Source organism: Dermacentor silvarum, chromosome 5 (genome assembly GCF_013339745.2).
Source record: "Dermacentor silvarum isolate Dsil-2018 chromosome 5, BIME_Dsil_1.4, whole genome shotgun sequence".
Taxonomy (NCBI): Eukaryota; Metazoa; Arthropoda; class Arachnida; order Ixodida; family Ixodidae; genus Dermacentor; species Dermacentor silvarum.
In genome coordinates this window covers 100,630,427-100,643,873 of record NC_051158.1, presented here as the reverse complement: position 1 = coordinate 100,643,873, position 13,447 = coordinate 100,630,427, and the positions used below count along the sequence as shown (strand labels likewise).

The following is a 13,447-nucleotide window of genomic DNA, read 5'->3' as shown; positions in this document are numbered from 1 at the left end:
GAAGCTCCGGAGGGAATCATCGGTAAACCGTGAATCTTCCGTGTAATTCGCCCAGTCTCGCCGCACTAAATCGAACGATTGACTTCCACCAATGACACGCGCCATATGTGACGTCATTCCTATTTTATAACAGCGCCCTTCATTATAATTGCACCATCTCCCGCTTAAGGGGACGCTAGCACAAACGCGTTAGAAACGTGCAGTACTCTCCAGTAAGGGGGCGAGGCCACAGCGTCTGCAGCCGTTTACACATGCCGGAACGTGCACCGCGTTTGCCGACGCCATCACATGACTGCTGAGAGAGTATAACCCCCGTATTCATAAACGCTCCTCGACTTGAACTTGACTTGCCACCGCCTTCAACGCGTTTCGAACACGCTGCCCAAGGCGGTGGCAAGTCAAGTTCAAGTCGGGGAGCGTTTATGAATACGGGGGTAAGGCGGAGAGGCCACAGCGTCTTACACCAGCTTCTTACACGGGCCGTAACGCGCTAGCACAAACGCGTTAGAAACGCGCAGTCTTTGGTTAATGTTGGGTATTTATTGTCATCGTGGTGCGTGTGTCCATGTGCGCTTCGTGGTGTAGTGGTTAGCGCCGCGCGTTTGGAAGCGAGGGGTCCCTGGTTCGATTCCGCGCTACGGACACAACTTTCGGATTTTTTTTTCATAAATTTAGACGTGGCTACCTACTACGACGACGACGACTACTACTACTACTACATACTACAGACGAGGGACAGACCCACACCCTAAGGAGCTTCGCCCCTAAAAATTGCAACGGTGTATGTGTAACTGGTAGTCCCTCGTCAGCCACCCCAACTCCATCATTCTGCCAGTACGTATCGGTAGAACAAAGGAACCTAATTACTACCAACTGCAACTTGAAAGTAGTAATTTTATTCGTTCTATCGCCCGCACGGTTTCCATAGCCGGGGTGTAGAAAAGCGAACCCACAAGCAATTGCAAATTTTGCATTTTCATTGATTTTGATGGTTCGTGGTTCTAGATGCATCATCCAGTATTAAAAGCAATAAACATGTGTTTAAAAAAGAAAAAAAACCGGGCTCGTCCGGGATTTGAACCCGGGACCTCTCGCACCCTAAGCGAGAATCATACCCCTAGACCAACGAGCCAACTATGGCGATGCTCCATTCAGCGTTATGAGACACTTTTGAGACGGTGACAAGTACTAAACAAGTAGGAACAAAAGCGCGAAATTTGGCTGGCTGACGATCGATAAGCCTTCATTAACGTGCGATACTGCATTTCCTACAACTTAAAATGACAGTTAGCGCCTACGGCTACTTTGTTTTCACCCAACTTTCGAATCAACATTGCATTTCTTTGTCCGCAACATTCGGTTAAACACTTGGCTTCATTGTTTCTACGTACGGTTCGTGCGGACGCATTTATTAATTGCCAAGAGCACCGAAACTGCTGCATGGACCGCTGTCTGGTGCTGCTCGCTTTTCCGATGGCGAGATGGATCGGGTGCATAGTGGGGATGGGGGAAGTTCGACTGTTACCAGAGAAGTTGTACCGTGGTAGTCGGCGCTTGCCATTATCCTGTTATTGCAGAAGTGTAGTGAAGAGGAATGCCCGGCGCTGCAGCCACGTTGCCAGTCGTCCGGGAAGGCACGAGCTCGAGATTGTTTGGGCTGCTCTGGTTGAGACGCTGCCAACGCTGCCTGCTGCTCTCGTGTCTTGTGCGCGTTCGCATTAGATTTTGGTGGTGGTGCTGCGGTTTTCCACCACCCTGGAATTACGCAACCGAACTCTGCCGTCCGTCATGCCTGACGACGCCAGCCAGACATCCCCATCGGTTTCACCAGCCATCGTATGTGCCGGGGCCCAGCGTCAGCGAGATACTGACGTCTTCAGCGGCACCGATGAGAAATATGTTGAAGATTGGCTGCAATCCTATGAAAGAGCGAGCACCACCAACAAACGAATGGGGCGATCCCCTAAAGCTCAATAGCACGATCTTCTGTTTGTCGGGTGTCGCCGAGCTGTGGTTTAAGAATTCAGAGTTGTTCCCCTGCGAGAAAATGGAGGTAAGCGAGACTGGCAGCAAGACGACGCTGTAGCAGGCGTTCCGCTTCGTTGGTCCTAAACTCAGGCTCGGCGGCTCTTCGCCGACGTTTGGGCTCAACATCGTGCTCCCGCAACCCGGGGTCCGCATCTCTTCGCTCACATTTCGCCTGAGCTTCGGAAGCCCTCACGCTAGAATCGCACCACAAGCTTCGCTTACCCCCATTTTCTCGACAAGGGAAGGGCTGCTGATTTTGTCTCTTTGGGTCCCACATGTGACAACGGTAGTTCAAGGGCGCGTTACAGGTCCCCGAGCCCACAGGAGTATGTGCCATTGAGCTTGGACCCTTTCTGCACTACCACCAGGGTCGGCCCACTTTTCAGCGTGACGCCACTACCGCCGACACTTGTGACCCTATAAAGCTTCGCCTGAAACCACGAAGCCGATCTCCGCACGCAGGCCAGCTCAGAAACCAGCATCGCAGGAGTTTTAGACCGCCGTGGCGTGCGAAAGCTTCGCGCTGAACAACGCCTACGAAGCCGATTCCAGCAAACTGATGAAACGTTCACCAACTACATAGAGGACACCGTCGACTTCTGCCGGTGTGTCAACCCGACGATGGCGAAGACGGACAACGTACGTCACATAATGAAGGGTATTCCGACGATTCCTTTCATATGCTGCTGTCAAAAAACCCTGGCACTGTTTCTCAGGTCATTCAACTTTGCCCCAGTTTCGACGAGCTCCGCAGGCAGCGTCTTCTCACGCAGCGCCCACCTGTGTCCGACGACAGCCACGCGACCATGGCCCCTGCTCCCGACATGGACTCCCCGCTTTGCCAGATAAAGGAGTTCGTCCGTGCTGAGGTCACTCGGTGGTCCGCATTCGCTGCTGTCCTCAGCCACGCAACTACCCTCGACTTCGCCTCCTAACCTTCGCCAGGTCATACAGGACCTTCTGCCTGCGAGACTCCGCCGGTGCCGACTCCCGTTGCTTTTACCGAGGTGTCTGCGCCTCTGAGCTGTGCCGAGATTATTGCACGGCCACCACCTCAGACCGTTGCGCCATTCCCGTCAGCCGTGCCACTGCGTCGAGCTCCTCACTTTGTTCAGCCGCAGTACCGACACAGCAGTGGACAATGGCGCACTCCCGACAACCGGTCAATATGCTTGGCGCCGCGCAACTCCTACAGTCGTAGCTTCGTTTCCGAACGATATGTTTCACCATACCCGTCGTCCTCCGCAACTTGAAACCCTGGCCAGATGTCTTCATACTCGGACCACCGCCCTCTTGTTGACCGCTGTTCGCCATCGCCTAGGCGCCACTCGCTTTCGCCAGTGCGTTGGCGTCCTGCTACGCCGGAAGTGGAAAACTAATCGCCGCAGTTCCGGAGACAAGAACTGCGTCACCCACGAAAAGACCAAGGGTTCTCCCTTCTCTGACTAATGTTACTGTTGTATATGTAGATGGCGTCGCTGCACTCGCCCTCATCGACCCTGGTGCCGCAGTTTGTTCTTAGTGACAAACTTCGCCGTTTGCTCAGAAAGTTATGACGCCACTGTCAAACGTATCAATTCGTACTGCCAGCGCAGACCGCATTATGCCAACGGCTACAAGTATCTCTCGCGTTGTGATTAACGGCCGCCTCTTTATCGTCGAATGTTTGGTGCTGTACTCTTGTTCCCACGATCTTATTTTGTGTTGGGACTTTCTTTCCGCTAAAAATGCCGTTATCGACTGTTCTCGTTCTGAAGTGGAACTTGGAACGCTTTGCAACGCCCCTTTCCTCGATCCTCGTGAAGCTGAAGATAAAGTATTTGTTGCAGAAGACGTTGCACTACCACCGCACTCCTATGCCCTTGCCAAGGTGTCCTGCAGCATTGTAACTGATGAAAGCGCACTTTCTACGCCATCTGCCATCTGTGTTCGTCGCAAATGTTCCCCGCTGCCTTTTGCCCCTTTTAAAAGTTTGTGACAGCGTCAGCAGACGGCTCGTCTCCTAGCAATTGTCATCTCCCCTCACTTTGCTTTGTGGGGAGTGCCTTGGCCGCGTCCAGTGTGTCGACCCTGCTGCCATCATTGACATACCCACTGGTTCCATCACAACTCATGAGGTCGCCGAAGCGACCTCTAACCCCGAGCAAGAGCCTACTTTGCCTCATCGCATTGACATGGGTACCAGTGCGCCACTCCGACAAACACCATATCGTGTGTCCGCGCCAGAGCGCCGTGTTAACGATGACCAAGTAGCTGATATGCTCAAGCGCGGCATCATACAGCCTTCGAATAGCCCTTGGTCATCCCTAGTTCTTGTTAAGAAAAAGGATGAATCGATTCGTTTCTCTGTAGATTACCGTCGAGTCGCAAAGATGTTTTCCCTTTGCCGAGGATGGACGATGACCTTGACTGCCTCCAAGGCGCGGAGTTCTTCTCTTCTGTCGACTTACGCAGCGGCTATTGGCAAGTCCTGATGGCACCAGACGACCAACCTTGAGGGCCTTTGTAACACCAGGTGGCCTATATGAATTTCGTGTCATGGCTTTCGGCCTTTGCAAGGCCTCCGCAACATTTTAGCGTATAATGGACAACCTTTTGCGTAGTATCAAGTGGAAAACGTGCCTCTGCTACTTAACGTGCCTCTGGTTATTTTTTCGACCGATTGTCCCACCCATCTCTGTAGGTTAGAGGAAGTGTTATAGTGCCTAACTGACGCCGGCCTTCGGCTCAACCTGAAGAAATGTCGCTTTGGGGCAAGTCAGCTCACCACCCTTGGCAATATGGTATCTAATGAATGCATTCTTCCTGACGCCACCAAGCTGCGTGCAGTTGCTGATTTTGCCTAACCTTCCTCCATAAAAGAATCTCTCAGCTTCCTTGGCCTCTGGTCTTACTTTCACCGCTTCATTCGGAATTTTGCGTCCGTCACCACTTCCCTTGAATCAGCTTCTACAGACCGACCCGAAAAATTAAGCCTGGTCGCCCGCTTGTGACGATGCCTTCCAATAGTTGCGTCGTCAACTAATCTCGCCGCCGATACTGCGTCACTTCGAGCCTACAGCTCCGACCGAATTACACAATGACGCCAGCGGTATTGGACTCGGCGCTGTGCTGTATGCACCGGCGCTGTATGCACCCTTTGTGTAATGCCAATGAACTACACAGTTTGCGACACCACCTTCGCTCGCGCTTACTGATACTTACCACACTAAAAATGGCAGGTCCTCGTTCTTTTATTTTAATAACCTAGTGACCACACAAGCGAGTTCGTGGATTGATGCAGCGCAGCATTCCGGTGGACTGTTACAAATTTATTGCGAATGTCAAGCTATGGCTTTTTCAATGTAGCTTTGCGGAAATTATTGACCTCCTTGATTTCACGCACCACGATAAAAAATTTTATGATCCCTTACACGCACATTTAGTAAATGTCTGACTCATGAAATGCCTGACGCATCTTGACACACTTTGCTAAAAATAAAGCTTAGCACTTAGTTAAAATTGGGCAACAGTCACCGTAAGCACGTTCAAATGCAGTATTGCCCACCATACCGTCATCGAGTGTAGATAGCTTTTTCCCTTTCGGATAAGCCTGTCTTCTTAGCGCTCCCCAGCTCTGGTTTTTTCTTGTGCACGACTCTTCGTACTTCAAGAATTACAAACGCCACAGCAGCGGCCCTCGACCATGGCTTTGCACGAACATTCTGCAGATTTGATTCTCCTTGCTTTGTCTGGCTGAAAGAATATTTTCACATATACGCAAAAAGTCCTCAAGTGTATATAAACGTACAAATGTGGGGATTGATACTTATTTCCAGGGCAACATCGTAGCTTGGCGCAGGGAGCTTCGTTTTTGGAACACACTTGCCAGAAACATTGACGGTGTGTCCTTCCTGCCCCTCACAAACATCGTAGCCATGCCCTGCCTCATATAAATGTCAGCCCTTTCCTAAGTTAGCGATCCTAAAAAAAGTCGCAGTTTTGCCCGAAAGGCAGAGCATCAATTGCGATAGAAAATTTACTAGTAGAGAGCTATACGGAGAAAGGACAGTATTTATTGGCTGCATAAACTTGAACACGTTCGCTAACTGAATTTACAAGCGCGGTGTCAGCGCGCACAAGCCAGCATGGAGAGATCACACTTGATGACCGCAGACAACCACTGTCAAAACGCTGGCGTGAGCAAGCGCGCCGCAGCTGCCACCGAAGGTTCGTGCGGTCTATCGCTTCAACGGAAACTCAGCGGCGAAAGCACAGCGCATACAAAGGTAAGATCCGTGTGGAGATCGCTTTCAAGATACGGTGCGCGCGACAGCCCTCAGCCGCGCAATGTACAAGTACGCAGTTTGCAGTGTAGAAGCCGCACGCCCTCCCTCCCGCGCTGCCTTTCCGCTTTTCTCCTTCCGCGTGCGAGATTGAGTCGCCAGTTCCCCTTGCGCCCGGTCGCAAGATACGGTGCCGCAGCTAAACGTCGCCTCCCCAACCTCCCTCCCATTCCCCCACGGCCTTTCGCACGACGGAACACGTCGCATTTGCGCTCCGCCGCGCGTTCGCTCTCCATGATAGCGCGCGTCCCTCACAAAAAGCATACGGCGCGCGGCGACGATTTTATGGCCGTTGGACTTCATACGGAACCTCACGGCAACGATGACGGCGACGGCAGAAATGCGCTTGGAGTGTCCATATAATTGCTATTGCAATAAAGCGTTTTCCAGTTAACGAGGCCCTGAAAGCTGCAACGGAGGAGTACGAGCAATGGCATGATTGTCCTGTCGTCTGCTACGCGTCCCACAATGTTTGGAAACTTCGCCACAGTGGCGCTGTTCACAAGCGCGCCAGTGGCGACGCACAACGGACCCCCAGTGCCAATAGCATATACAGCTCTCTCGAAGGCGACCACTCGTGGTCGAATCGACAAATATACAGCCGAGCTACGCCTGTCTGAACGCCGCGCGGGAGGCTTAATTTAGCACCGATCGCGTCATGTGTGCGCAACAATGGCCGCATCGGCGCACGCGACCTACGTATGCCGGTGTCATGGCTACTGTCCTCTAGACAACGACACCAAAGTAATGCGTATGACATTTATTCACGCATTATAAAGCTTACGCGTTTAACTTAGGAAATAGCTAAGGGAATTCCTACGATATATTTTTGAAATCGTTCATGCCCCATATTGTAAGTAGGCCCGCCGTGGTCAATGGTGGTGGGCGCGAATCACCATCCCTTTGTCCTGCTGCCCGATTCTCCACGCTATTTGTGTACCCTTTGTGTGAGAACATGAGTGAATGCGTGAAACACGTACCTGTGAAAATGCTAAAAAAAGGGTTATCACTTCGACAAGCCAATGTCCTGATAAACCCACAACATTATAATTTTGTAACCTTTAGCCTACATATTCCCGATTCTTGAAGAAATTGTTCTAATGCTCGCGCTGCACTGCGTCACAAGTGTTCTGATGACCATGCGCCCAGGATTTTATTTAGTGATATTGGCCTCCTATTGAGAGTATGTATCTTCACGAATAGCCTGTTACGGAATCATTCTTCTTGCAATGTAATCGCTGATGCTTGATTTCAAACGCTACAACACTACAGACATAACAGGAGACACTTTCACGCATCACACCACTCCCTTAACCGAGAAGATGCCGTCGCGCGGAGACAACTTCAATTGACTGATGTCCCTGTATTCTTAAACTTCCCTTACACCGCCCCACAGAATATCCCTCCGACTTTCCCTAACGTGGAGCAAAGCCCACAACATACCACTGGTCCTGGGAGGTTGGCAGTGATATTACTGCATTTTGGTGAGCTTCTAAGCGCTTCATCCCGGACAAGAGAAAAAGAAATTGGCGCACTTTACCTCACGGCGACTGCTGACGCAACACAGTTTGTCCTACGCTTGTACCTCAGTGTATACTTTTTTTCAGTCAGTTGGGACACCGTGTATAGCGAGTGTGCATCGGTACGCATAACTCATTTTTTGTGCCACTGCGATATACAGCAAGAGTTTTCTTTTCCTCTATCATTCACTTTTACATTACAATCATGTCTGTTCACTTGAGTTACTAATTATGCTTCCTTCTTGACCCTTGTAGAATTTGCTTCAAAGTGTGTATATACGAATGGAGATATGCGCGTAGTATACACGCGTATTTCCAGAGGCAAAATTCCAGCTTCAGTACCCGGTGCCTGCGCTCGAAAAATAAAGTGTTTGTGGAATGCAATATCAGTGTGTCTCCAGTGCTGTGTGGTTTCGTACTTCCTCTCTGAAATGGATGCTTGGACGTGTTGTCTTTGTATTTCTAAACGTCAGAGCTTCAAAAACACGCACAGAGACGCAACTGAAGAGCGCACTGTCGTGTGCAGCTGCGTCTGTGTGTTCTGCGCTCCATTGCCTTCCCTTCAGTCCACGAGGTAGGACAAAGCAGTAAGCGCATGTTATTTTGCCCCGGTGTGCAAATGGCGCAGTTGCCAACGTTGTATAGTGGGGTTATGTTTGAATTTAGGACTGAAAAAGAACACGTGGGAGGAAATGAATGCGTTTTGAAAACAACTCCATAAATATTAGGCTTACTGCAAACTCGTGCTTTGTCGTTTTTTTATTGTTTCTTTTTCGACGCTGCGTGTTATCATTATTCAAGGTCTGCTATACCTTATGCGTGTCTTTCGGAAAGTAGTGGCGCACGTGGTAGCTTTCCGGTGTTTTCGCACGCTGTATAAGTCCTGTGTATAGAAACAACCCAGAAGCACACGGCGCAATAAAACGCACACAAACCAGCACGCGACCCAGCACACAAAGGATAAAAACAGGATACCAGTGCACGCGGTGCCGTACTTGCACAAGTTGTCGCACAACCTAAAGAATGTTTCCAATAGGCATAGTGTTAATTTAATTTTCAGTACCCGTGCTAGCTTCCCCCGGTATTTAATCTGATGAAAACGCTTGAAAGGCCCCTGGGCACCACCAATCATAAAAACTACTTTCACTGACTACACGCGCAACGTTATCTATCAGATACCGCTGAGCTGTGGTAAAACATATATTGGACAAACCGGACACTCTTTCAGTGACAGAGCTCGTCAGCACAGCAGTTACGTAAAGAATGGATATGCAAATAATTTAGCGGCACATTGTAACAAGTGCACCCGCCGTGGGTGCTTAGTGGCTATGGAGTTTAGCTGCTAAGCACGAGGTCGCGGGATCGAATCCCGGCCACGGCAGCCGCATTTCGGTGGGAGCGAGATGCGAAAACACCCGTGTACTTAGATTTAGGTGTACGTTAAACAACGACAGGTGGTCAAAATTTTCTGGAGTCCCCCACTACGGCGTGCCTCATAATCATATCGTGGTTTTGGCACGTAAAACCACATAATCTTTTTTGTAACAAGTGCGCATGGACTACCATGTTCCGAAGCACTAAGTTCATCGGGAATGGAAAACGTAAGAGGCAAAGGGAAATAATAAATGCATATCATATTCGAAAGGAAGGAGATAAATGTGTCTTGCTTTGTCGGAAAAAGAAAACTTTTTTTGCATGAAAAAAGCCGGCAGATCCCACGCCCTGTGGGAATCGATGTTATGCGAAGCAGTGTGCGGGGAGCCTACTAAACTAACGAAACGACCATGAGAGCACCATCACACGCATGTCATGACATTCATGTCACAAGTCCTCAGGAGTCCCTTTAGCTATACACCTAAGAGACCTTAACGTGAAAGCCTTAGTCATACTCATGACTATGACTTCGACCATCAACCTTTAGCCTTTTCGTACACTTAGTATACCACATCCGAACCCATTCTATTGGTTTTTGAGTGTTAATCTTTTAAAGACGATAGTCTTTCTTGGGGAACTTAAACGCTGAAATTTTGGTCTGTCTGTCTGTCTGTCTGTCTGTTTGTCGGTCTGTCACCCGATTTAGCCACCCGGCCAAAGTTGGACCACTTGCTTACCGCCCACACTACTTAAACTGGTACGCCTGTTCATATTTGTGAACGTTATCGATCACAAAGTAAATATTACGCATATCTGAGGCGCAACATCACTAGGTAAGTATTAGGAGGTGTGTTCCTTTAATAGAAAATACATAGATACGTAACTCTAAAGACCCTAGTTTCTTAAGCTGCGCTGAAAATGCCATGCTATGGGCGCCGACGAACGACGTTCCCCGACTGCGCGCCGACGAGCGCCCTCTGGCATGGACGAAGGAAACCCTCTGCACAAGCTCATGTTTCCCGATGTACTGCCAGATGGCGTCCATGTCTCACGCAGCGCCTCCTCAATTTTATCAATGCCAGCCAGATGCGGCCGATTCAACATAAAGGAAGCGCTGTCTGAGGCAGGGCAAAACATAAATGGCCGCTTGATGAAATAATGCGGTAAAATGAAATCTGTTCAAACAAACCTTCATGCCAGGACGGAAATGGTACGAGAACAGCATCATGGGTGGCCGCGGAACCGACCAGCACTCATGTAGTACGGCCGGTAGAAGACTATCGTCTTTCGACGACATTTGCAGCGAAGCACGCAGATACGCGGCAAGAGGGACGCGCTCTTTCACGGGGAGTGAACGCACGGCGGAGAACAAACGCGCGTTCTGCGCCGTGCTTCCTTAAGGGCTGCAGAAGTAGGCGTCTCTTTCCTCCTTTACAATCACCATATATGTAGAGCAAACGCGCCTTCTTCCGATGCGCGAGAGGCCGTGGGGGAGGGGGGGAAGGGGGAGGGAAGGGAGGCGACGTTTAGCTGCGGCACCAAGTGCCTATTTATATCAGAGGCTCCGGCAACAGTCACCAACGCCGCACGCATTTTGAGCGAACGCGGGCAAAATGCCGACGGCGTCGACAACAGTTCGGCGCGTTGCCGGTGCTGCTGCATGTCCAAGTTTATACAGCTGATAAAGCTAATATCATTACTCCGTATATCTCTCTACAAATTTGCTATCGCAATTGATGCTTCACCTTTCAGGTGAAACTGCGACAACTTTTATATCAGAGGCTCCAGCAACAGTCACCAACGCCGCACGCATTTTGAGCTAACGCGGGCATTTTTTGCCTTACTGTACACGAGCTTTCTACATGCAGAGACCTGCATTTTCCCTATAATATCAAAAATATAATAAAAAAAATATATTCGCAGAAGCCACCAACGATGGTTATCAAAGTTAGCGAACAAGCGAACGCTTCTAGACAGCCATTCGCTTATTTTCGCTGAGTCATTGTCATTTTTGCTCAGCCACGGTCATGACTATGACTTGTACCATTATCCTGTTAGTATTTCCTTCACTTAGTACCCGCGTCAGAACCCATTTCAGTGGCTTTTAAGTGTCATCTTTTTTCAATGAGTCATTGTCATTTTTGCCTGAGTCATACTCAGGACTACGATTTCTACCATCATCCTTTAGTGTTTCCTTCACTTAGTGCCCACGTGCGAACCCATTTCAGTGGTTTTGGCGTTAATCTTTCTCGCTGGGTCATTGTCATGACCTACTTGGCACGCATTTCATGACATTCAAGTCATGACCTATCATTTATGTTCATCATGTACTCTTGCCATAGTATGCCAATTTTGGTACATACCAATTTAACGAAACGACCATGAGAGCACAAAGACCTAGGCGGCTAGATAGATAGATAGATAGATAGATAGATAGATAGATAGATAGATAGATAGATAGATAGATAGATAGATAGATAGATACTGTAAAAGTAGCAAATCTTAGCCAAGAAATGCTTCGCATTTAATATTATGATTTTATTGATGTATATGTGACCGGTGTGCGCATGCCTGTGCTGGAAAAGGCACAAAAAATGGCCAGTGAACTTCAAACAAACTTACATTTGGCAGTCAGCGCTTCTCTGTGGTATTTTTCCTTTCGTGTCCTTGCTCTATTCGCGCTGTTAAGCATCAGTTCACTGCTGTTAAGGATAAGCAACAGTGCTCCGAAGCTCTTCACTTCTGTTACGGTGAGCTCGTGTAAGTTCGCCACCGCTTGTAAACCGACGGCCTCCTAAACGAGAGCATACACTTGCTACAGGATGCTGTTTCTGGCGATGACGCTCGCGCTTGCTGCTACGAAAGGCGCTGCCAGCGGCTCGTACTGTGGCACTAATAACCAGAACTGCGATGCCTATCAGGTGGGTGTCAGCGATTCGCTTAAAAAGTGCACTACACTCATAGGAATTATTTACAGTACTTGTAAAGTTCGGGTCTCGCTGTCGCGTCGACATGACAGAAAGCTGAACTTCGTGCGATTCATGGTACAGGAATGTACAGGCAACAGAGCGCCGACGTGGTTTGTGCAGCTGCCTTAGCGCACGATGAGTCACTGACGTAATTGCGAAGGGGCTCCTTTCGTCAATAGACGCCGTAAATGTACCTTTTATTATAGCGGCAGCGCTGAAGTGACGGCGACACAGAGAAAGTAAGTACAAAGGAACGAATTGTCTCCCTGTCACCCTCCCTTTTGCGCGGCCGTCATAATAAGGGGGAACCAACTCGCCCAATTGTGTATCCTATTGCAATATACTCTAGATATCCGGGAACAGAGCCTACTTTCACTGGGTTTAACAAAACATTAACTGACGTACTGACGTCAATTCATCAATTTCTTTACATTCAAGCTTCGTTATATTACAGTGGCGCGATTTACCTAAATCACGTCAACTCAGATTGTTTCATCGTATATACTGGCCTTTGGACCGTTTCGGTTTATAGACTTTATAGCTTCCCCTGTTCCTAACACAATACGAAAGCTAAATCACCTTTTTCCAGCGTCCTCACATGATACAGCATAATTAATGTGTGAATCTACATCCGCAAGCGTGCATGCATGAAATCAAATAATCGCAATAACCCAGAAATAGTTGGCCAAATATGTATTATCATGCAGCTGGAGGGCGTGTTCCTTTTAGCGTGTTCTTAATCAAGAATATTTACATTATTATCGTCCGGTCGCCAATCATTCTGAAAGAGGTCAAGTGTGCCAGTCTTGGAGTGTTTTTTTTTTTTTTCATGTGTTGATTCTCTTCTGCATTTTTAAAACTTTTCCTAGGGTTATTCGTAGTCCCAATCGAAGTACTTCGATATCACCACATCGCAGCCTGCCGAGTCCTCGTGCGTGGTCATGATCCCACAGTCTCTGGATGAAACCGGACGTACTGCCGACTACGCATTTCTTGGGAAAGACAACAGTTCGGTCCCATTGCATGCAGAGCGGGGGCCTGTATAACGTCTTCCTCTCTTAAGCAAACATCTCCTCAGAATATAGGAGCTTAGAAATGTTTCATTAAAATCCTCTAGGACAAAACAAAAATAACCAGGTTTCACCAAGTCCGACAAACTAGAACTTTTATTACCGGCACCGTCACCTCTTATAGCGGTAATTTCTTCGTCGCAATAAACACACCATCGCCA

General features: G+C 48.9%; 1 non-coding gene across 1 annotated transcript; it reads right to left on the bottom strand.

Moving 5' to 3' along the window:
- Positions 1 to 1,060: 1,060 nt before the first annotated feature.
- On the bottom strand, positions 1,061 to 1,132 carry Trnap-agg (transfer RNA proline (anticodon AGG)). Its single transcript has one exon. It is a non-coding gene; the product is annotated as a tRNA-Pro (tRNA).
- Between the last annotated feature and the right edge of the window lie 12,315 nt (positions 1,133 to 13,447).